Source organism: Scyliorhinus torazame, chromosome 21, assembly GCF_047496885.1.
Source record: "Scyliorhinus torazame isolate Kashiwa2021f chromosome 21, sScyTor2.1, whole genome shotgun sequence".
NCBI classification, from domain to species: domain Eukaryota; kingdom Metazoa; phylum Chordata; class Chondrichthyes; order Carcharhiniformes; family Scyliorhinidae; genus Scyliorhinus; species Scyliorhinus torazame.
Genome location: NC_092727.1, coordinates 8,252,168 through 8,276,448, shown reverse-complemented (window position 1 = coordinate 8,276,448; position 24,281 = coordinate 8,252,168). Strand labels below are relative to the sequence as shown.

Genomic DNA, 24,281 nt, shown 5'->3' with positions numbered 1-24,281 from the left:
TCTCCCCGTGTTTGTGTGGGTTTCCTCCCACAAGTCCCGAAAGACAAGCTGTTAGGTAATTTGGACTGTTTGTAATCTGTGTACCTGAACAGGCGCCGGAATGTGGCGACTAGGGGTCAGTAACTTTATTGTATTGTTTGAAGAACGCTGTTAATGTAAGCCTACTTGTGATAATAATAAAGATTATTATAAGAAACGGACAATTGCATTGTAGACTTAACTGAAACATTATTTTCAGAGTTGAAAACTGGAAATTAGAAGAAACACAAGACTGGTGTGTGATAATGTTACCGCAGTCTGATGATGCTGTTGAAGTTATTGTCTTTGTTTTGGTTAGACCATTGCAATTATATATAATGACATGTGTAATTGTGAACTAATGAAACTACTTGTATGGTGTAATAAGTTATGTGGTTAGATATTTGTGATGTTAAGTTTGTGTAAAGTGGATGTAACAGCAGTGTAAAGAAATCTTCATGATTATGAAGATTTCTTTCTTTCAAAGGGGGAGGTGTTAGGAAAAATAAAGGTAGTTTTAAGGGATTTATATTTATATTGGTAAACATTAAAAATTAAATATTTAATGTTTCTGTGCCTGAAAGGGTAAAACCTATAGTTAGATCCATGCTGGGCAAAGATGTTTGCATGTGTGGGAGTTGGTTTCAATTGCAACTGTGATTCTATTGTGCTTCGAGGGGGCTACGGCGTGGAGAATAAATAAATCAGCATAGTTGCTTAGCAACTGGGGCCTTGTAGGGTAGAGCTATAGTTTAGCTAATTTCATTGCAGTTGGAGATTGATATTGAGAGAAACGGCAGCTCTACTAGAAGCAGTTTTATAAGGCTAAATTGGAAACATCTCTCAGCCTTGCTAGAAGAAAAGCCATACTGCAGAATATTGGTCAAGAGAACTGATGCCAAAAATCTAAAGTCCAGCTAGTTATGGAAATTAGAGAAATGAAGAGAGGTTTCCACGGAGTCTGGAATTAACAGAACAGAGGAAACTGGAAAACAGAACAGAATGCGGTTTAGTAAAGTCGCAGAGAATTGGAAAGGCATTGGATTGAGAGAGGCCGGAAAGAAATATCTACAGTAGTGCAAAGGTTTGTGAGAAATTACTACAGTTTGAGAGACATGATTTGAAATAATTGTGGAAATTAATAACTGGACCTTGCAGTTTGTGTAAAAGTCTTTCAGACAAAGGAAACCGGAGGGAAAAATGCAAACCTGAAATCGAAACCTGGATAGATGCAGCGGAGGTAAAGTATAATTTAAAAGAAGATTTGAAGGTATAACTTTTGAAAGTGGAATTTGAAATCCCTCGTGTGGAAGCCGGAGTTCATGGCTCACAGGATAAGAATCATCTGGGGGGTGGGGGGGGGGTAGGATTCAGGAGAAATCCACAGACACTCACTTGGGGTCAGAGCGGAGTGTGTCTTACCACAGTCACCTTGTGCGGTTAAAAGAGAATACCGCCCCCAGCGAACCACAGTCCCCCGAGAAACACACGGCTGGGGACCGGAATAGGCGTGTTGCATGGTTGGGAACATGTGACATGTACAGCATTGAGTGGAACAGTGATAAACATCAATGTCTCCAGCTTAAAAGATTTACATGATGAGCAGTGAGTGACAGACTCCCCCCCAAACAGTGAGTGACAGACCCCCCTCCGCCCACAGTGAGTGACAGACTCCCTCCCCCCCACACAGTGAGTGACAGACTCCCCCCCAAACAGTGAGTGACAGACCCCCCTCCGCCCACAGTGAGTGACAGACTCCCCTCCCCCCACAGTGAGTGACAGACTCCCCTCCCCCCACAGTGAGTGACAGACTCCCCCTCCACAGTGAGTGACAGACTCCCCCCCCACACACACAGTGAGTGACAGACTCCCTGACCCCCCACACACAATGAGTGACCGAACCCACCCTCCCCCACACAGTCAGTGACAGACCCCCCCTCCCACACACAGTGAGTGACAGACCCCCCCTCCCCACAAAGTGAGTGACAGACCCCCCTCCCCACACAGTGAGTGACAGACCCCCCTCCCCCACACAGTGAGTGACAGACCCCCTCCCCCACAGTGAGTGACAGACCCCCCCTCCCCCACACAGTGACAGACCCCCCTTCCCCACACAGTGAGTGACAGACCCCCCTCCCCCGCACACAGTGAGTGACAGACCCCCCCACACACAGTGAGTGACAGACCCCCCTCCCCCGCACACAGTGAGTGACAGACCCCCCCCCACACAGTGAGTGACAGACCCCCCTCCCCCCCACACAGAGTGACAGACCCCCCCCACACACAGTGAGTGACAGGCCCCCCCTCCCCCCACACAGTGAGTGACAGACCCCCCCCACACACAGTGACAGACCCCCCTCCCCCCACACAGTGAGTGACAGACCCCCCCACACAGTGAGTGACAGACCCCCCTCCCCCCCACACAGTGAGTGACAGTCCCCCCTCCCCCACACAGTGAGTGACAGACCCCCTCCCCCAGTGAGTGACAGACCCCCCTCCCCCACACAGTGACAGACCCCCCTTCCCACACAGTGAGTGACAGACCCCCCTCCCCGCACACAGTGAGTGACAGACCCCCCACACACAGTGAGTGACAGACCCCCCTCCCCCGCACAGTGAGTGACAGACCCCCCACACACAGTGAGTGACAGACCCCCCTCCCCCACAGTGAGTGACAGACCCCCCTCCCCCCCACACAGAGTGACAGACCCCCCACACACAGTGACAGATCCCCCCTCCCCCAAACACAGTGAGTGACAGACCCCCCCCCCCACTCAGTGAGTGATAGACCCCCCTCCCCCACACAGTGAGTGACAGGCCCCCCTCCCCCACACAGTGAGTGACAGGCCCCCCCTCCCCCCCACACAGTGAGTGACAGACCCCCCCCCCCACACACAGTGAGTGACAGACCCCCCTCCCCCACACAGTGAGTGACAGACCCCCCCACACACAGAGAGTGACAGACCCCCCTCTCCCCCACACAGTGCGTGACAGACCCCCCTCCCCACACACAGTGAGTGACAGACCCCCCTCCCCCACACAGTGAGTGACAGGCCCCCCCTCCCCCCCACACAGTGCGTGACAGACCCCCCCCACACACAGAGAGTGACAGACCCCCCTCTCCCCCACACAGTGAGTGACAGACCCCCCTCCCCCCACACAGTGAGTGACAGACCCCCCACACACACAGTGAGTGACAGTCCCCCTCCCCCACACAGTGAGTGACAGAACCCCCTACCCCACACAGTGAGTGACACCCCCCTCCCCCACACAGTGAGTGACAGACCCCCCCTCCCCCACACAGTGAGTGACAGACCCTCCTCCCCGCACAGTGAGTGACAGACCCCCCTCCCCCACACAGTGAGTGACAGACCACCCCCCCGCACAGTGAGTGACAGACCCCCCCCACACACAGTGAGTGACAGACCCCCCCTCCCCCGCACAGTGAGTGACAGACCCCCCATCCCACACACAGTAAGTGCCAGACCCCCCTCCCACACACAGTGAGTGACAGACCCCCCTTCCCCACAGTGAGTGACAGACCCCCCTTCCCCACACAGTGAGTGACAGACCCCCCTACACAGTGAGTGACAGACCCCCCTACACAGTGAGTGACAGACCCCCTCCACCACAGTGAGTGACAGACCCCCTCCCGCACACAGTGACAGACACCCCCACACACAGTGAGTGACAGACCCCCCTCCCCCCCACAGTGAGTGACAGACCCCCCCCACACACACACAGTGAGTGACAGACCCCCCCTCCCCCCCACAGTGAGTGACAGACGCCCCCTACACAGTGAGTGACAGACCCCCCCTACACAGTGAGTGACAGAACCCCCTCCCCCACACAGTGAGTGACAGACCCCCCCCCGGCCGCACAGTGAGTGACAGACCCCCCCACACACAGTGAGTGACAGACCCCCCCCCCCCCACACACAGTGAGTGACAGACCCCCCTCCCCCGCACAGTGAGTGACAGACCCCCCTCCCACACACAGTGAGTGACAGACCCCCCCCGCACAGTGAGTGACAGACCCCCCACACACAGTGAGTGACAGACCCCCCTCCCCCGCACAGTGAGTGACAGACCCCCCTCCCACACACAGTGAGTGACAGACCCCCCCCCACACACAGTGAGTGACAGACCCCCCCCACACACAGTGAGTGACAGACCCCCCCCTCCCCGCACAGTGAGTGACAGACCCCCCCTCCCACACACAGTGAGTGACAGACCCCCCCCCACACACAGTGAGTGACAGACCCCCTTCCCCCGCACAGTGAGTGACAGACCCCCCTCCCACACACAGTGAGTGACAGACCCCCCTTCTCCACAGTGAGTGACAGACCCCCCCTTCCGCACACAGTGAGTGACAGACCCCCCCTACACAGTGAGTGACAGACCCCCGCTACACAGTGAGTGACAGACCCCCCTACACAGTGAGTGACAGACCCCCCTCCCCCACACAGTGCGTGACAGACCCCCCCCCCCCACACAGTGAGTGACAGACCCCCCCCCCCACACAGTGAGTGACAGACTCCCCCACACACAGTGAGTGACAGACCCCCCCCCACACAGTGAGTGACAGACCCCCCCCCCCCACACAGTGAGTGACAGACTCCCCCACACACAGTGAGTGACAGACCCCCGCCACACACAGTGAGTGACAGACCCCCCCCCACACACAGTGAGTGACAGAACCCCATCCCCCACAGTGAATGACAGACCCCCCCCTACACAGTGAGTGACAGACCCCCCTACACACAGTGAGTGACAGACCCCCCCCTCCCACACACAGTGAGTGACAGACCCCCCCTTCCCCACAGTGAGTGACAGACCCCCCCTACACAGTGAGTGACAGACCCCCCCTTCCCCACAGTGAATGACAGACCCCCCCCTACACAGTGAGTGACAGACCCCCCCTCCCACACACAGTGAGTGACAGACCCCCCCACACACAGTGAGTGACAGACCCCCCCTTCCCCACACAGTGAGTGACAGACCCCCCTCCCCCACAGTGAGTGACAGACCCCCCCACGCACAGTGAGTGACCGACCCCCCCCACACACAGTGAGTGACAGACCCCCCCACGCACAGTGAGTGACCGACCCCCCCCCCCACACACAGTGAGTGACAGACCCCCCCACGCACAGTGAGTGACAGACCCCTCCACACACAGTGAGTGACAGACCCCCCACACAGTGAGTGACAGACCCCCCACACACAGTGAGTGACAGACCCCTCCACACACAGTGAGTGACAGACCCCCCCCACGCGACCGGTACAGTTGTGAGTCTCCGTCCCGGCTCCTGGAGAGCGGGACCCCGGCAGTGACTCCCCAAAACTCCCAACAGTAACAGCTCCCGGAGGGAGAGGGAGCTCCCGGGGGGTCCCTGCATCTGCTCATGGTCATTGAGACTGCTTTATGGTTAGTTAAGGCAGTTTTCTGGTTAGTTAATGCTGTTTTATCATAAGTTAAGGCTGCTTTCTGGTTAGTTAAGGCTGCCCAAATTGAGCTGCTGACTTACCGTTCTCTGCTCACTCATTTAAAGTTTCCTCTCTGCCTCTCACTAACTTCCTGCCAAATCTGTGCAACATGGAAAACGGCCCTAGCTGCAAACGTCGAGCTCTTAAATTGGCTTAAATTTGTTATCTTTTAGTTTTTCGAACTGGCCACGCTAACTCCTGCTCTTTCCCCATAACTTCTATAAACCCCTGATACGAAATTTACTTTCTGAAGGCAGTCTGCCCCAGATTTGGGTCAGGGTAGCACAGTGGTTAGCCCTGCTGCCTCGCAGCTCCAGGGACCCGGGTTTGATTCCAGCCTCCGGTGACTGTGTGGAGTCTGCACTTTCTCCCCATGTCTGCTCTGGTTTCCACCCACAGTCCAAATATGTGCAGGTTACTTGGGGTAACAGGGATAGGGCGGGGGAGTGGGCCTAGGTAGGGGTGCCCTTTCAGATAGTCAGTGCAGACTCAATGGGCCGAATGGCTTCCTTTTGCACTGTAGGGATTCACTGATTTGGACAATTGCTGCTTGGAATTCTGCCACTTTAGTTGTCAAAGAAAAGTACAGCACAGGAATATTCCCTTTGGCCCTCCAAGCTGCCTGTCGAACCTAAAACCTTCTACACTTCCGGGGTCCGTATCCCTCTATTCACATCCTATTCATGTATTTGTCAAGACGGCCCTTAAAAGCCACTATCACACCTGCTTCCACCACCTCCTGTAGCCATCTGGGATGGCCACTTACAAAGGGAAACATGGCCACTTGCAAAGAATCAGGGGAAATATGGCCAATACAGGATCCAGACGAACTCAGAGCTTAAGTGTATATTGGCCACTAGCGAACCAGACACTATCGAAACCCCCAGCCGATTTGCATTCTAATGGCCCATTTCCCCAGAACAAAAGACTCAGGTATCAGATACAAACTCATCGGCGCCACTCCCTTCACCCAGGAAGCCCAAACAGCCAAGGTCAATGACCGCTCAGGACACGCCCAGCCATCAAGGCACCCGCTCCTTTATTGGCTAAAATCGAGGGAAGTAATCGAAGCCTGCCGAATTATTGGGTCCAAAGCTAAGGACCTCCCAAAAGAGCGCGAAACCCCCGAAGGATAAAGAGAGAAACTGCCATGTGTTCAGTCTCTTTTGGCCCCGGCGCACCAGCACTCTCTTGGCCCAGACTACGCCTGACACCAACTGCAGCACCACGACCAGAAGCAAGTTCAAGACCAACGATCGCTACCAGACGGATGAGCCCAGCAGAAACAAAGTCACTTCTCCAGACCCAGCCACGCAAGATCCGAACAAAGGCCTTGTTCCTCTGCATAAAGCCGGGTGCCTGAAGTTAAGTACAGGTTTTTGTGGTGTTAGGTATAATTTAGCTTGTAGTGTTTTATGATGCATGTCAAAGTAATTCTTGTGTGTAAATAAACTATCATTGAACTTGAACTAACTAACTGGTTGTTGGGTCTTTGATCGATATCTGGCTAAACCTTGTGGTGGTATCATCTGATACCTGGCGACTCTGAAGGCAATATCATCATTAATAACTGTCATATCAGTATCCAGTTAAAAGGAGCAACATTATTGGTGGCTCCGGTGCAAATTGGCAACACTCCTCTGACAGCAAGTTCCAGGCACCCACTACCCTCTGTGTAAAAAATCTTCCCTTGCACATCTCCTCTAAACTTTGCCCCTCGCACCTGAAACCTATGCCCCCTAGTAATTGACTCTTCCGCCCTGGGGCAAAGCTTCTGACTATCCACTCTGTCCATGCCCCTTAATTTTGTAGACTACAATGTGACCCAGACTATCTACACACCCTTCCCAGACTCATCATCCACCAAGTCCTTCTCTTTGGTAAATACTGAGGCTACCCTCTCAACCTCTTGTCGTTCCAGTGAGAACAGACCGAGTTTATTTAACCACTCCTCATAGCTAATTGGCCTCCGTACCAGGCAACATCCTCCTGGTAAAACAAAACCAGAAAATACTGGACAATCTCAGCAGGTCTGACAGCCTCTGTGGAGAGAAAATGGAGGTAACATTTCAAGCCTGGATGATTCTTTGTCAAAGCTGCTGAGCTTTTTGTTTCAAATTTTAGCATCTACAGTAATTTGCTTTTAACATCCTGGTAAACCTCTTCTGCACCCTCTCCAAAGCCTCTACATCCTTCTGGTAGTGTGGCGACCAGAATTGAACACTACATTCCAAGTGTGGCCTAACTAAGGTTCCAAACCGCTGCAACATGACTTGACAATTTTTATACTCAATGCCCCAGCCAATGAAGGCAAGCATGCGGTATGCCTTCTTGACTACCTTCTCCAGCGACCTGTGGACCTGTACTCCTAGATCCCTCTGCCTGTCAATACTCTTAAGGGTTCTACAATTTACTGTATATTTCTCACCTGTATTAGACCTTCCAAAATGCATTACCTCACATTTGTCCAGATTAAACTCCATTTGCCATCTCTCCGCCCAAGTCTCCAACCGATCTATATCCTGCTGTATCCTCTGACAGTCCTCATTGCTATCCGCAATTCCACCAACCTTTGTGTCATCCGCAAACTTACTAATCAGACCAGTTACATTTTCCTCCAAATCATTTATATATACACCAAACAGCCAAGGTCCCAGCACTGATCCCTGCGGATTTATGCACAGCCCTCCATTCAGAAAAGCAGCCTTCTACTACTATCCTCTGTCTTCTATGATCGAGCCAATTCTGTATCTATCTTGCCAGCTCATCTCTGATCCCATGTGACTTCACCTTCTGTACCAGTCTGCCATGAGGGACCTTGTCAATAACCTTACTGAGGTCCATGTAGACAACATCCACTGGCCTACCCTCATCAATCATCTTTATCACTTCCTCTAAAAACTTGATCAAGTTACTGAGACACAGCCTCCCCTTCACAAAACCATGCTGCCTCTCTCTATAATACGTCCACTTGCTTCTAAATGGGAGTAAATCCTGTCTCAAAGAATCCTCTCCAATAATTTTCCTAGCACTTACATAAGGCTCAATGGCCTTTAATTATCTGGATTATCCTTGCTATTCTTCTTAAACAAAGGAACAACATTCACTATTCTCCAGTCCTCTGGGTCTTCACCTGTAGCTAGTGAGGATACAAAGATATCTGTCAAGGCCCCAGCAATTTCCTCCCTTGTCTCCCTCAGTATTCTGGGCGGGATCCCATTAGGGACATCCCTGGGGACATACCTACACCTCCTCCTTTTTGATCTCAATGTGACCCAGACTATCTACACACCCTTCCCAGACTCATCATCCACCAAGTCCTTCTCTTTGGTGAATACTGAGGCTACCCTCTTGCTCTTTATATATGTGTAAAAAGCCTTGGGATTTTCCTTAATCCTGTTTGCCAGTGATTTTTTTCATGATTCCTTTTAGCCCTCCTGACTCCTTGCTTAGTTCCTTCCTATTTTCCTTATATTCCTCATGGGCTTTGTCTGTTCCCAGCCTTCTAACCCTTACAAATGCTTCATTTTTCTTTTAGACTAGGCTCACAATATCCTTCGTTATCCAAGGCTCCCGAAACTTGCCAAACTTATCCTTCTTCCTCGTAGGAATATGCCGGTCCTGAATTCCTATCAACTGACATTTGAAAGTTTCCCAATGCCAGATGTTGATTTACCCTCAACCATCACCCCCAATCTAGATTCTTCAGCTCCTGCCTAATACTGTTAGCATTAGTCTTCCCCTATTTAATAGCTTCACCTGAGGACTACTCTCATCTTTGTCCAACAGTACCTTAAAACTTACTGAATTATGGTTACTGTTCCCGATATGCTCCCCTACTGAAACTTCGACCACATGGCCTGGCTATTGCCCAATACCAGGTCCAGTGCAGCCCCTTCCCTAGTTGGACTATTTACATATTGTTTCAAGAAGCCCTCCTGAATGTTCCATCCAAGCCCTGAGCACAAAATGAGTCCCAGCCAATATAGGGGAAGTTAAAATCACCCACCACAACAACCCTGTTGCTTTTACACCTTTCCAAAATCTGCCTACAAACCTGCTCTTCTATCTCCCGCTGGCTGTTGGGAGGCATGTAGTAAACCCCTAACATTGTGACTGCACCCTTCCTATTCCTGAATTCTACCCATATTGCCTCGCTGTATGAGCCCTCCCACAGTACAGCTGTGATATTCTCCTTAACCAGAAGAGCAACTCCCCCACTCCTTTTACATCCCCCTCTAACCCACCTGAAACATCTAAATTCTGGAACGTTAAGCTGCCAACCCTGTCCCTCCCTCAACCAAGTCGCTGTAATGGCACAATATCATAGTTCCAAGTACTAATCCAAGCTCTAGGTTCATCTGCCTTTCCTGTTATACTTCTCGCACTGAAACAAATGTACTTCAGACCACCAGCCTTGCTGTGTTCAGCAACATCTCCCTGCCTGCTCTGCCTGAGTCTTACTGGCCCTATTCTCTAGTTTCCCCCTCAATTATTTTACCTTCTGACTTATTGCTCTGGTTCCCACCCCCTGCCATACTTGTTTAAATCCTCCCAAGTGACGAGCAAACCTCCCAGCCAGGATATTTGTGCCTCTCCAGTTTAGATGCAACCTGTCCTTCTTATACAGGTCACACCTGCCCTGGAGGAAATCTCAATGGTCCAGATATCTGAAACCCTCTCTCATACACCAGCTGTTTAGCTGTAGTATCTTCCTATTTCTAGCCTCACTGGCACATGGCACAGGAAGTAATCCTGAGATTACAACCCTAGAGGTCCTGTTTTTTAACTTTCTACCCAACTTCCTGAACTCCTGCTGCAGGACCCCGTCACTCTTCCAGCCTATGTCTTTGGTACCAATATGTACCACAACCTTTGTCTGTTCACCCTCCCCCTTCAGAATGCTCCCTACCCATTCAGAGGCATCCTGGACCCTGGCATCAGGGAGGCGACATACCATCCTGGAGACTCTTTCATGTCCACAGAAGTGCCTATCTGTGCCCCTGACTATAGAGTCCCCTATTACTATTGCTGCTCTGCACTTTGTCCCTCCCTGCTTAACAACAGAGCCAGCCGTGGTGCCACTGTTCTGGCTGCTGTTGTTTTCCCCTGATAGGCCATTCCCCCAACAGTATCCAAAACGGTATACTTGTGAGAGAGGGGGATAGACGAGGGGATTCCTGCATAGACTGCCTGCCCCGTCTAGCGGTCACCCATCTTTCATCCTGCACCTTGGGTATAACCACATCTGTAAAACTCCTGTCTATGACACTTTCCGCCACCTGCATGCTCCTGAATGCATCCAACTGCTGCTCCAACCGACATGTGGTCTGTGAGGAGCTGCAATTGGTGCACTTCCTGCAGATGTAGTTGTCGAGAATGCTGGAAGATTCACGGACCTCCCACATCTCACAAGTGAAGCATTTTACCCCTCTAGCTCTCATTCTAGAACTAATTAAAATATTAATTTAAAAATAAATACTTAATAAATTAAAGTAAGTTACAGTTAACTATATCCTTCCCAGCTACTATAAATGTAAAATGCTAAATACAGTAATCTCCTGCCTCTGGTTTAGATACCCCTCTACTTATTATCAAGTAAGTAATGAATTAAGTTTAATTAGTTTAACAATTCTTTATTTTCAAATTGAATGCAGATTCCCTACCAGCCAATCAGGTCACAACTTTCCTGTGACACTTCTTCAGTTTTTTTTCACCTGAGATCTGTTACTCTGATAACTCACTGGCTGGAATCTGCGCTCCGACTCTGCTCCCCGTCAGCTGCACTCCTCGTCACCAATGTAACAATTCCAACGCGGAGCGAAAGGCCAAACTGGTTTCTTCTACACTGTAAATAAAGCCGCTGCCACGACGCAAAAAACAACCCGGACTATCGGGAACGGCCAGTCCGGCTCTGGGAGCTACATTTAAAGGTCCCGCTAACCAGCCCCCCGCTGGGCGGACATCCACCCTCTCACTGCGGGACCCCACATTCCACGAAGCCCACGGGGAGATCAATCAGCGATCCCTGTGGTCTTCATCAGGCGGGGACGGGGTAAGCAGACCGATCATCAGTCAAGAACCATCCATTCGGACAATGAGGAGTGCCTCTACTTTCTGATTGGTCACAGGATGGCAGGGTTCTGTGTGGGTGGGATAATGGGTGACCCAACAGTGGGAATGATAAAAATGATGGTCATGATAAAAGATGGCTGTTATATTTCTTTGTTGCCGCAGAGAGAGAAGATATGGAGGTGCCCCCTGGATTCTTGTAAAACACGATGAGAGGTTTAGTGAGGCTCATACAATCAAAATGGTGACCTGCCCAAAGCCGCGCAAATACTCTGCTGACATCATTACACATCCGTGACACAGAACCAGCAGGAATGTATTCAGGGATATATAACAATGTCCAAATACATTCAGCAACCCCAGATAAGACAAGGACTAATAATGTAAGACCTGAGAACCGGGGCTTAGGAAAGATGTCAAGTCATTGGGTAGGGTGTAGAGGAAATGTACTGAAATGGTGCCAGGCATGAGGGGAGCTGATTTCCCTTGCAGCACAGAAGGAGGCCATTTGGCCCGTTGTATGGACTGGCTCTTTGAAAGAGCAGCCGTGCCATGTCCCTTTCAATCACTTTCCGTCCATCACTCTTCATCCTCAGATATTTTGGAGCTGGAGATGCGGCTGGAGACACTGGGGAGAATCCGCAAGGATGGGATCTTTGTGGTCAAGCTGCAGGTAAAGGGTCCACAGGCAGAAAAGGAATGGGTGGGTCGGAGGAAAAACCCTCGGCGGGTAGTGCATTTCCTACCTGGCTCCATTTCCCTCTCTAACTGGTTTTCTGTTTTGGATCTTGCTGGGTGGGGTTCTCAGGGAATGCAGCAAGAGGCAGGTCTGTGGCTTCACCCGTGACTCAGCACTTCAGTGGGGGAGTGTTCAGCTAAACTCAAACTCAAAGTCAAAAGTACACTACATCACTGACACAGACTGACACAAAGACAGAACCCCCAAAAGACAAAAAACTAAAATGGCGGGCGGAAACCTTTCAGTTATACACTTTCATATCTGTCTTAAGTCACCCAATCACACCCCAATATAATCCTAATTGGTTTGGGTTAGACTCAAACACATTTGATTTGATGGCAAGCCGTCCATCTTCAATGTGCAACATCAGCTTTTAATTGTTTCATGTCTGCATGTTATGGACTGTGATATTCTGCTAATCTTTACCAGCAAAACCCTGGTTTTAAGCTAGCTTGGTTAATGTAACAATGGAGACTTCATATCGAGAAAGATTGAGTAAAATATATATGATTCAATGCTCTTACAAACTGCATTGGACTCCTGCCACCTCGTTGCCATGGAACTCAGTCCTTGTCCTTGACAATTAGCACAAGCAGTGTCAAATTGTCTTGCAACTGTGCTGTTATAATCTATGATGGAATTTTATACTGTTTCATGTATCTATTGAAGACCTGAATTTATGTGTGCTAAAATTCTCATTTTTAAATGAGTATTTAAAACTAGGGCTTAATATTTATGCTTAAACAGCTATCTTTTACCTATACTAGTTGTATTCGAGAAACCTGAGAAGTTTTAACAGAAGTTTCTGCTGAGTCCCAGTATTCGCAAAGTGCTACTGGTAACCGAATAGCAGAAATAATATAAATTCCTTCAACTTTACACAGTCGAATAATACTAGAAATCCAACAACTTGGCATAGTCCAAAAATATTACAAATCTTACAACTTGTCGTATTGCGCCAGGACTTTGATTCATCAACTAAGCTTACCCTAAACTTGGCGTAGTTCGGCAGGTTAACATCCCTTTCAATACAAGATTCCAACAGGGAGAAAGAAAAGCGTGGGAGAGCAATTATGAGAGGGGATTCTATCGTAAGGGGAACAAATAGGCGTTTGTGCGGCTGCGGGCATGACACCAAGATGGAATGTTGTCTCCCCGGTGTCAGGGTCAAGGATGTCACTGAGATGCTGCAGGAACTGTGATGCCCACATTTGTCCTCGACATCCCAGGTGAGGCCTAACCTGGGATTTCAAAAGCTCTGTAATAAATCTCTTTGCCTTTGTATCCTGTCCCTCTATAAATAAACCAAAGTGCTTTTGAACCTCTGTGTCAATTCCCCCTGCCACCTTTTAAGGATTTGTATACACGGACGTCATCGCTGCATGAGATTTTCTATCCAGTCTGAGATTAACCACTCAATACTGTACATGAGATTCATGCAAAACTTCAGATGCAATGATTTAAGTGGCAATGTTTAACTCACGGTTCCCTTTCGCAAAGCCGAGAGAGATTTCACAATGAAATATAATCCCGTGCTGCCTGGCTTCTCCTTCAATCATCATTGAGGGCAATGTCGTCTTTATAGTTTCTACAGGGCATCGACAGAGGCATTTCTAAGAGCTGGTGAGCAAACATATCTTAATTTAAAAAAATACTAATACAAAACTTGGTCACTCCCCCTTTTCCTGCTTGTACGGCTGAAAGGACAGTCCGTTCATTCTTGAAGGGCATGAGCAGTTTTGAGCTGACGTGGTATCCTATTGGCTGACTCAGAATCGCCATCTGCTGGACAACAGACAAACTTCCCCTTCCCAAACATCTGTGGTGTGAAAGACTTCTAGAACTATCAACGTCGACAAACTCAACATTGATCTCAGTAACTTCAGATCATTGTCATGATATACAGACAAGCAGCTAATCGACACAGAGAACAGGACATGACCAATAAGCAGGCAGGACACTCAGGGGTGGGATCTGACTATAAACGACACGAGGCACTCACACTCCGCCTCTTTCCACTGATAAACATCTAGAGAGTCAGTCAAGGGTGTTGTTGCAATCTCACACCTCCACCACATGGCTAAGAGCTAGTCTGGTTCAGTCAGACAGAGTAACCACACTGAAGTTAGCAGAGAGTCGAACTCACAGAGAACTGTGCTAACTGTCCTATTAGTTCAATAAACCTGATTGAACTAACTTCAAGGCCTGGAGTATCTTTCTGATCTAAGCTGCATCCAGTTGCAGCCAGTGTTGGACTAGTGTACCTAAGACGACAATCATAACGAGCGCTTCAATGTTTTCCAGCAGTAGATGCTGGTAGTCCCGCGCTATCATTTATACGCCCTCTAGACCCAGCCAGATTGAGAATCTTAGAGGAGGCGTCTTTCGGATGAGAACAGGGCCCCGTCTGTCCTCTCGGGTGGATGTAAAAGATGCCACATAGCCACGGTTTGAAGAACAGGGTGGGGCGGAGGGGGAGGGGGGGGGGGGGGGGGGCAACATTTATCTCTCGACCAATATCACCAGAAAATGGTTGTTTGTCTCAAAGCTGCTTGTAGAATCTTCCTGTGCACACATTAGCAGCTGCATTTCCTAAATTACAACAGTGAATGTGCTACAGCTAGACACTGACAAAGGTCTCACATCATCAGCCTGGGTAAGATTTGAATTTTCGTCTCAAGAGGTTCAAGAGCAAGTGCGGTGAATGTAGGAATTTCATATATCTATATATATATATCTGGTGCAGTAATAGTTAAAAGCCTGGGTTAGTTGTGTATGTCTCTACTTCAGTAAGGGTTTTAAAAAATCCTGTTATAACAGACAGGCAGACAGCAAGGCTGCAGAAGGGGTAGTTAAAGCACCATAAAAGTAAGATCATCATTCATTTCAACCATGTAGTGTTTACTAAATAGGACTAATGGAATTTTGTTCAGAGAAAGAAGGTTCCCTGCGGAGTAGCTAATTAGAGACATTGGGCTGCATTCTCTGATTTGGAGAATAAATGCTGACGCCGGCGTGGGAACAGTGGGGATTTACGTCCTGTACCTGAGGATACAGCCGGAGAATTGCCATGTCCGCGGCCGCGCATGAGCACGGAGGCGGCCTATAGCGGCCATGCCGTGCAACATGGCGCTGGCCACGGGCGGACCTGGCCTGCCAAAAACTGCCCCCCTTTGACCAGGCTCGCCACCCCCAGATCACCCCCCATCAGTGCCCCAAGCCCCCGCCAAAGCCCACGGTACGGCTCTCACCCCGACTATGGAGACGCTGGATTCAGTCCGCAGCTGCCATGCTGGGGTCACGAAAATAAATAGGATAAGTGTTCCATGCCATTGGGAACCTGTGATGTGGAGATGCCGGCGTTGGACTGGGGTGAGCACAGTACGAAGTCTTACAACACCAGGTTAAAGTCCAACAGGTTTGTTTCGATGTCACTAGCTTTCGGAGCGCTGCTCCTTCCTCAGGTGAAGGAGCAGCGCTCCGAAAGCTAGTGACATCGAAACAAACCTGTTGGACTTTAACCTGGTGTTGTAAGACTTCGTATTGGGAACCTGGCCCACCGACTGAGGGCCTCAGGTGATGCCCTGAGGCCGTCCCAACGATGTGTTTTTGAGGGGGCGGAGCTTTGTAAAAGTGGTGCTGCCCCCGATTTCGGCACAGACGGGGATTCTCCGGCCGATCGCAGAGTGCGATTTCGGCGTCGGAGACTGGAGAATCATGCCCATGATGTTTAACCTTAGTACAGGTGGTCATAACCTAGTTAGTGGGATAGAAATGATGTAGTTAATGGGAGGACCCAGGGGCTGAAGCAATCAGGTGTTAACTGTGTGTTTAGAACTTTATGCAGATAGGAGTTTTTTGCCAAATGTTGGCAAGTTTGACACAGGCAAGAATCTGTAGGCTGTTTGCTGAAGGATCTCTCTCGCTCAAAGCAGTCGGTTCAAGGCATCTCTATATAGCAATTATTCCTGTGTTTGCTAACCTATTTAAAGTTGGGTTTTGACCTGAGATGGTTTTGCTTGATTGGAGATAGAAGTTAAAGTGTTTCCTTGTGTTGTTAAACATTCTTTAACTGGTAATTGTAAACTATTTTCTTTTATGACAGTTTGTTTTAATGGACCATATCCCTATTTGAGCGTGGAATCACTTCTGGAGCAATGTATCCTTTCCTCTCAGTCTTACAAATTAAATAAAATGTTGCAGTTTCTGACCCATATCCTAGAAACAATTGGGGTCTGGATCCTAATACATGTGCCTCAATTGCTGCTTTACCCTGTTATAATTCATTCTTTCTCAACGACCTGCAAACCCCACCAATCTTCTCCTCCACTTGTAGGCATTTTCAGTCAATGTTCAGCACCGACCAACATTTCATATTTCAAACCCCGTCTATTGCTTACTCTGGATCACTAGAACTGGACGTCTCTCCATGAACTTGTGCTCATCCAAAACAGAGGTTGTCCGTGCCCTAACTTACACGGAATCCCGTTGCTCCATCCCCCCTGTGTTCGCTGATCTACTTTCACTCCTGTTGCATGATTCTTATCCTTGTCTTCAGATGCCACTTTGACCTCGCTCCCCTTCATCTCTGTAATCTCTTCCCTCCCGACAACGCTCCGCGGCGTCTGCACTGACAGTTCAGGCTTCTTGCGTGTCCCTGATTTTTTAAGCGCTCCGTCACTGGCGCCCGTGCCGTAACCTGCACAGAGGCACTGGAAGTGCCTCCTGAAACCTCTCTGCCTCCCTACCCTCTTTTTGCTCCTTTAAGACACTCCAAAGAACTGCCTTTGTGGCCTCATTTCAGCCAGGCGACAGTCTTTATCTGATAACACTTGTATGAAGCAGCTTTGGGACATTTTGCAAGTCAAAGGCCCTATATAAATGAAAGTTGTTGTTGTCTCAAGTGACAACCGGTTTCAAACCATCTGAATAAAAGTGCAGAAAGGAAAAAGAAAGTTGAAGTTGCTAACTCTCACATAAAACCTTTATTTTTCATTGAACCTGTGAACATAAATGGGTGAAAAGATCGACATCGAAATTCCCCACTAACTGAAGGATGGTGGAAGTTGACAGAAGACTGGAGAATGTAGCTTAGATTTAGATTTGGATTTATTGTCACGTGTACCGAGATACAGTGAAAAGTATTGTTTTGTGTAAAGTCCAGGCAGATCGTTCCATACATGAAAAACATAGGACATACCATAAATACACAATATAAATACATAGACACAGGCATCGGGTGAAGCATACGGAGTGTGGTTCAGTAGAGAAGATGTGTGAAGAGATCAGTTCAGTCCATAAGAGGATCATTCAGGAGTCTGGTTAGTGCGTGTTCTCAGACTTTTGTATCTCCTGCCCGATGGAAGAGGTTGGAAGAGAGAATAATCCTGGTGGGAAGGGTCTTTGCTTGATGTTCAACGGTCATGATACAGTCATCATACGGCAGCTCTGCCAATGGCAACATCTGTAAGCCTGGTCATAAAGGAGGCCATCGCCTCAATGAACACCTTTCTCAAAAATATTGATATATTGTCATTTAAAGCCTTAATACGAATACGAAAAAATACAGAAGCAATAGATTTGTTATAAAACAACTCAACACCCACTCCGTACAAATGTTCTCAGAGTCTGTAGAGATCAACTCCTGGAAATGCAAGTTGATACTAAATCATGCGGTAACCTTCGGTGTAATTTGGAAGCCAATGCATTGATGGAAACCTTGACCACCAGGAGCCACAAACGCCTCCAGTTTTACTTGCGTGACAGAGTCAACATGTCAAATACATTTCCCCTCTGAAGCCATTCACTTTTTTTTTACATAGGGGAGAATCACAGAAGTTCTGAAGGAGCGTTGGATTGAACTCGAAGCATAGGGCTGGATTTCACGGATTCCCCAGCCGTGTGTTTCTCGGTGGCGTGCCGTCCACTGACGGCGGGTGTGATGAATGGTTACTGTACCTGTAACACCATGTAGGTGATGCCCCTTTAAGACGGGGTTTGGAACCCTGAGGGACTCCGCCTCCGGCTCCGCCCACCAGTGAGCTGTATATAAGGTGACGCCCTGTAGGTGGCACTCAGTAAGCACACGTCTCGGTCACTGACTAGTCCTCTGCTTATTAAAGCCTTCATTTACCATCCTACACTCATGCGCCGTTATTGAGAGTACCACAGCGGGATTCGGTCTTCCTGCCCCTTTCCCATTGTAACACCCTCATGCCACTGGTGAACTGCCGGTGGGAAAAATGAATCGCAAAAGCCAGAGAATTCCAGATATTAACTTTGTTTCTTTCTCAATGGATGCTAACAGACCAATTGAGTTTTTCGTTTTTCTGTTTTTGGTGAAGAATTAGGTTATGTGTGACTAATTAGTCTGGTCCCTATGTGTACGAGGTACGAGCTCCCTCAGAGAGCCAGCTGATTGAGACTGCTAAACCCATCCCATAAGGCCACTGACAACACCAACCATAGCAAGATAGAGATCTCAAACACTCAAAATCTGATATAAAATCAGAAACTAACCATATGCATTTATATTGCTGTGGTGGTATGCATTAGGGGTATTACGGTACCCTGTGATGCCGAGAGGCTCTTAGTGGATAGACGCCGGGTCCCGATTGGATCAGCTGCCTACTGGCTTCACCCAGTAAGGCGGAGTATAAGAGCCCGGGTTCTCCCAGCAGCCGCATTCTGTAACTGTGCTGCTGGGGAACAAGTCTGCGTAATAAAGCCATCGATTGACTCCATCTCACCTCGTCTCGTGAGTGATTGATTGTGCTACAATTGCACCCTTACCTTAGTGGAATGTCCCGATGCCCTTCACTGAGGGTTTCAAACAAAATTTGACACAGAGCCACACAAGGACAAGGAAATCAAAAGCATGGTTAGAGAGGGAGGTTTTCAAAAGCACTTTAAAGAGGTGGAGAGTGTGAGGGAGAGAATTTCACAGTTCAGAGTTTGTAGGCAGCTGCTCATGGGGCAGTTTAGGGGCACACAATTCTCTTCTTCCCGTTGGAATTTAAACACTTTTTTTGTTGTGGATGTCAGGTTATTTCTGGGTAAATGTAATTAATTCACTTTCAGAATTCTGCTACACAGGAAACCAAACTCAATTCACTCCTGTGCAAACAGTGACCGAGATGGTTGAAATGTTTTACTGGGCAAGTCCGCCATCCAGTGGTGGTGCAGTGAACCAACATGGAGCAGGTTTGATTTCTGGCATGACTGGGAGCTGTGGAACTTGGCCTTGATTGCCATGGGCTTGTGATCGGCGATGGACCCTGCAGAGGCCCCTCCATGGTGCCTATTGACCCTAATGCACATTCTCCCCATCACCCCTGCCTTTACTGCAAGGTACGTTGTCAACAGAGAACAATGTAGTGTGTGTCTCTGATGCCCTCCAAAGTCGAACAACTGCTGCCACTTGCCTGGCATGGCTTTTGTGGGAAATCACTGCTTGGGTATGGTGATACTGCAGCCCAGCGAGGGTTAGCACCTCCAAGGATGAAGGAGAGCGAACTGGCAAGAATGGAATTGGATCTAAAGTTTAATGTGTATGATTAGCTCAGGTTATTGTTGCTAAGTAATGCTGTGATGGAAAAAAAACCTGGAATCATACACAGAAATATTGAGCTTAAAAAAGACTTACGTTTTATATTTTAAAATGGACACAAACCCTGACGATGTCTCAGAATATACATCTAGCCAAAAGAAGGTTTTGAAAGATAGCCGAGAGAGATGTCCGGGGTCTATCTCTCCGTCTGTGTGTGTGTGCTGTGAGAAACAGCAGCTGGAAATTTGCCACACTAAAGGTGATACAGTGACTGAGGCTGGGTCCCTGCAAAATAGCCACCTTTTGCAGGAACATCTAAAACTCTCTCTCTGACTGTGGAAGTCGATCAGCTAGCTGAAAGAGGGCAGCGGCAAAAAGAACTGAAACCTCTGCAAGACCACAGAACACCTGAACCAAAGAATCAACTACGCTCGGCAGAATTCAACTGCTAGAATCAATCTGCATCGGCTGCAACGCTCATTATCTACTCCTCGCTACTCCAGGACTCTTCCGTATAATGTTTTTTACATTTGCTTACTATTGGGACTCATTCCATATCTAATGTAGATTCATGTGTTCTAATCCATATCAATGTAGATTCATGTGTTTTACCATTTCTCATTACCTTCTTAGTAGCTAATTGACTTACTCTATCTTAACTCAAGAAAGCTGGTTGAATTGGTCCCTTTTTAAACATAACTCTTGGGTCTGGAAATTGTATTCAAGGGAGAGGGAACCTTGTCAAATTAAGCCGCTTGTTGCTCCCAGCAGTGGGCGGATTGATTAAAGACACGGAGCCAGCCATCCCTCCTCACCCGGGTTTCTAATAATTTTTGGAGTAGCCCAACCGGACGGTGACAAATGGAGGGGGTCTCCCCCCAGTTCAACAGTGAACCTCACCTGGGGCTGGTCGTAACAGGAATCACTTCTGCTTCAGTAACGTTTTTATGTCCGAGCCAATAGATCATGAAATTAATCCTCATTCCAGAGGCTTGAACCAAAATCCATACGACACGCCGACGCAGTACTGAGGGAGTGCTGCACGGTCTTTCAAATGAGCAGTTTAAATCCAGGCCACATCTGCCCTATCAGGCGGATGTAGCAGGGATCCCACCGCTGTATTTAAAGAAGGGAGCTTTCCCAATTGTCCCAATCAATATTTATTCCTCAAGAACATCACAACAACAGATTATCTGGTCATTATCACATTGCCATTTCTGTGAGCTTGCTGTGCACAAATTGGCAGTCGTGTTTCCTGCATCCCAGCAGCGCGGTACTTCAATGGCTGGAAAGGCATTTGGGACATCCTGACGTCACGACCGGCACCATAAAAATGAAGTTTTTTCTTTTTGATTTATTGAAAGCATTTTTCTGCCAATTCACACCTTGAAACTGTATAGCCGTCTCACATTTTGTACACAGATTTGTTTATGAGTGGCATGATAGGGCGATATTAGGAACTTGGGTCCAGAAATGGGTTCCAAGAATGTAGCTGTCAATTTACGGGTTAAAAAGACTGCTATCTGCAGAGTCAGAGGGATACGCCAACAGCCTGAGTTACCTTGTCCCATTTAGACTTAGCCTCGTAGTGGGAATACACAGGATGCTCCAGTTCAGCCAGGATGATCCACTCAAGATCCATTGTCATTCGGGACAATCTTCTTTGCCGAAGCCATTAGCCCATCACAGAGTCTGATTACATATTTGTCTGTTAGTGGAAGGTTAGTTGCACTCCTGGAGCGGATCGATCATTCTGCACCGCATTAAAACTTAAAAACATTACGTGTCTCCATCAGTATCTTAGCCATTGTTGAGGGTTGACCAGGTGCCTGTAACAATGAGCAGTTGAGATTTGTTTGACAGAAATGAATAACTAACTACGACGTGATCAGCAGGCTGGTGGTGGATTTAACAGGAGTTGAACGGTTGGGAAGCCAGTTCCCCTGCCCACTTTCCCTTACAGCAGGAAAGTTACCTCCTCCGGAATTCTGTGATCTGGTGTCCCATACAGTGTAGCCGCATAAGGAGATATTCAGACAGGTGACCAAAGGAAAGCGATGTAGGAAAGTCCTAAAATGGGATTTGCAGGGGCTGGGAAAGTTTGTGGTGAGAGGTGGAAAGGCTTGGGGTGACTATTCCACAGCATTGGGCCCAGGTCACTGATGATGGAGCAGTTAAATTAACAGTTATTTCTTTTTTTAATTTTTAAAATAAATTTTAGAGTACCCAATTAATTTTTTTTCCTATTAAGGGACAATTTAGCGTGGTCAATCCACCTACCCTGCACATCTTTGAGTTGTGGGGGTGAGACCCAGGCAGACACGGGGAGAATGTGCAAACTCCACACGGACAGTGACCCAGAGCCGGGATCGAACCTGGGACCTCGGCGCCGTGAGGCAGCAACGCTAACCACTGCGCCACCGAGCTGCCCTGTCACTGTAATAATATAGAGGAAAATGGCATCCAGCTTGTGAACATCAAGCTCCCTCACACAGCGAGTGCGATAAATGGCAACATACTGTGGTTTTGGTAATATTGGCGGAGGGAGGTGAATACCAGGACATTTTTCCACGGGGAAAAATTCAGCTCTATTTTGTCACGGCGCCCTTTATATCTGCCTGGGGCAGTAAATGTGGATTCAATTTAGCTCCCTTCCGAAAGATGGAAAGAACGGAGAATATCGCCTGATTGACTAGGTTCAGTGAGGCTGGGATAGTTTGCCAGGTATTTCTCCAAGGCCTGTGGGAAGTGTGTGTGACTGGGATCTTCACTATTCTCCATATGAGATCCACAAGCAAGAGTCAGGAATAATCCCTCCTATCAATGGCAGATGAAGTTCAATGTGGAGAACGGTGAGGTGATGCATTTTTGGAGGAAGAACATGGACAATATAAAATAAGGGGTAAAATTCTTAAAGAGGTGCAGGAACAGCAGGACCTGCGTGTATTTTACAAAGATAATTGAAGATGGCAGGACAGTTAATGAAGCATATATTGCCCTGGGCTTTATTAATGGGGCATAGAATACAAGGAGGTTATGTTGACCTTATACAAGACACTATTTAGACCTCAGCTGGAATATTGTGTACAGTTCTGGGCACCACACTATAGGGAGGATGTGAGCACATTGAGAGAGTGCAAAGGAGGTTGACAAGAATGGTTCCAGGGATAAAAAAGTTCAGTTTGAGGATAGATTGGAGAGGTTGGGCCTGTTCTCCTTAGAGAGAAGAAAGCTGAGAGGAGATTTAATGAAGATGTTGAAAATCATGCGGAGACTGGACAGATAGAAACTGTTCCGGATAGGGCACAGATTTTAGGTGATTTGCAAAAGAAGCAAATGTGAAGTGAGAGAAAATGTCTTCACACAACGTATGGTTGGGATCTGGAATGCGGTGCCTGGAAGCATGGTGGAGGCAGCTTCAATCGAGACTTTTAAGAAAGCATGAGATGATTATTTGAATAGAAACAATGTGCAGAGGTGCGGGGTAAAGGTAGGTAGATGGCACTCAGTCATGATGTTTACTTGGAGTGCCGGTGCATGCCTGATGGGCTGAATGGCCTCACATTCTGTGATTTACTGCAGGGACCTTGTGGTTTAGTGCACAGGAAGCGGCCACCTGTGGTTGCTGCTATTTATTCTCCACCCGCAACATCCTCCCATCCTACTTCATAAAATCATACAGAACAGAAAGAGGCCATTTGCTCTATTCCATCTGTGCTAACCCTCCAAAAAGACTATCCAATTCATTCCACACCTGAGACATTCCCCGGGTCCTGCAAATATTTTCCCTTCAAGTCTTTTTTGGAAATGACGATTGATTCCAGATCACAATAACTGAGAAAAAATTCCCATTTCCCTGTGAGCTTTTTATTAATTACCTTAAATGTGTATCCTCCGTTACTGACCCAGCTTCACTGGAAACATTTTCTCCCCATTTACTCTCTCAAAATCCTTCATAATTTCAAATACCTCTGTGAGCATCACCATAACCTCTATTTCTCCTTTATGAGTTTATCTGACTTTTCTTGGATGCATCTCTGATATTCATCTCAGCAACTCCTGGTGGTACCAAGCTCCAAGTTCTAAATGTATAACTTTTAGCTTTTCGGCAAGGCATTCAGACGCCTGAGTTAATGATCCTCAGGACGGCAGTTTGTGAATTTGAATTTGGCTCGATAGATAGGGAGAAATTATTTCCGCTGATGGCGGGGGGGGGGGGGGGGGGGAGAGGAGTCTAGGATTAGGGGGCAGTATCAAAAAATGAGAGGCCCGAGCTTCCAGGAGTGAAATGAGGAAACACCTCACCACACAAAAGGGTGGGAGAAGTTTGGAACTCTGTTCCACAAATGGCAACTGATGTATGACCAATTCTTAATTTTAAATCTGAGAGGTGGCATGGCGGCTCAGTGGTTAGCAC

General features: G+C 48.1%; 1 protein-coding gene across 3 annotated transcripts in view; it reads right to left on the bottom strand.

Moving 5' to 3' along the window:
• nlrx1 (NLR family member X1) overlaps nt 1-13,985 on the bottom strand; it is a 64,829-nt gene extending 50,844 nt beyond the window's left edge. For 2 of the 3 annotated variants that reach the window (XM_072486436.1, XM_072486439.1), the window contains exon 1: nt 13,799-13,985. The gene's annotated coding sequence lies outside the window, so the exon portion shown is untranslated. Of the gene's footprint in view, nt 1-5,545; nt 5,565-13,798 lie in introns of those variants that run through there. The other variant, XM_072486442.1, reaches the window with a different exon arrangement.
• Between the last annotated feature and the right edge of the window lie 10,296 nt (nt 13,986-24,281).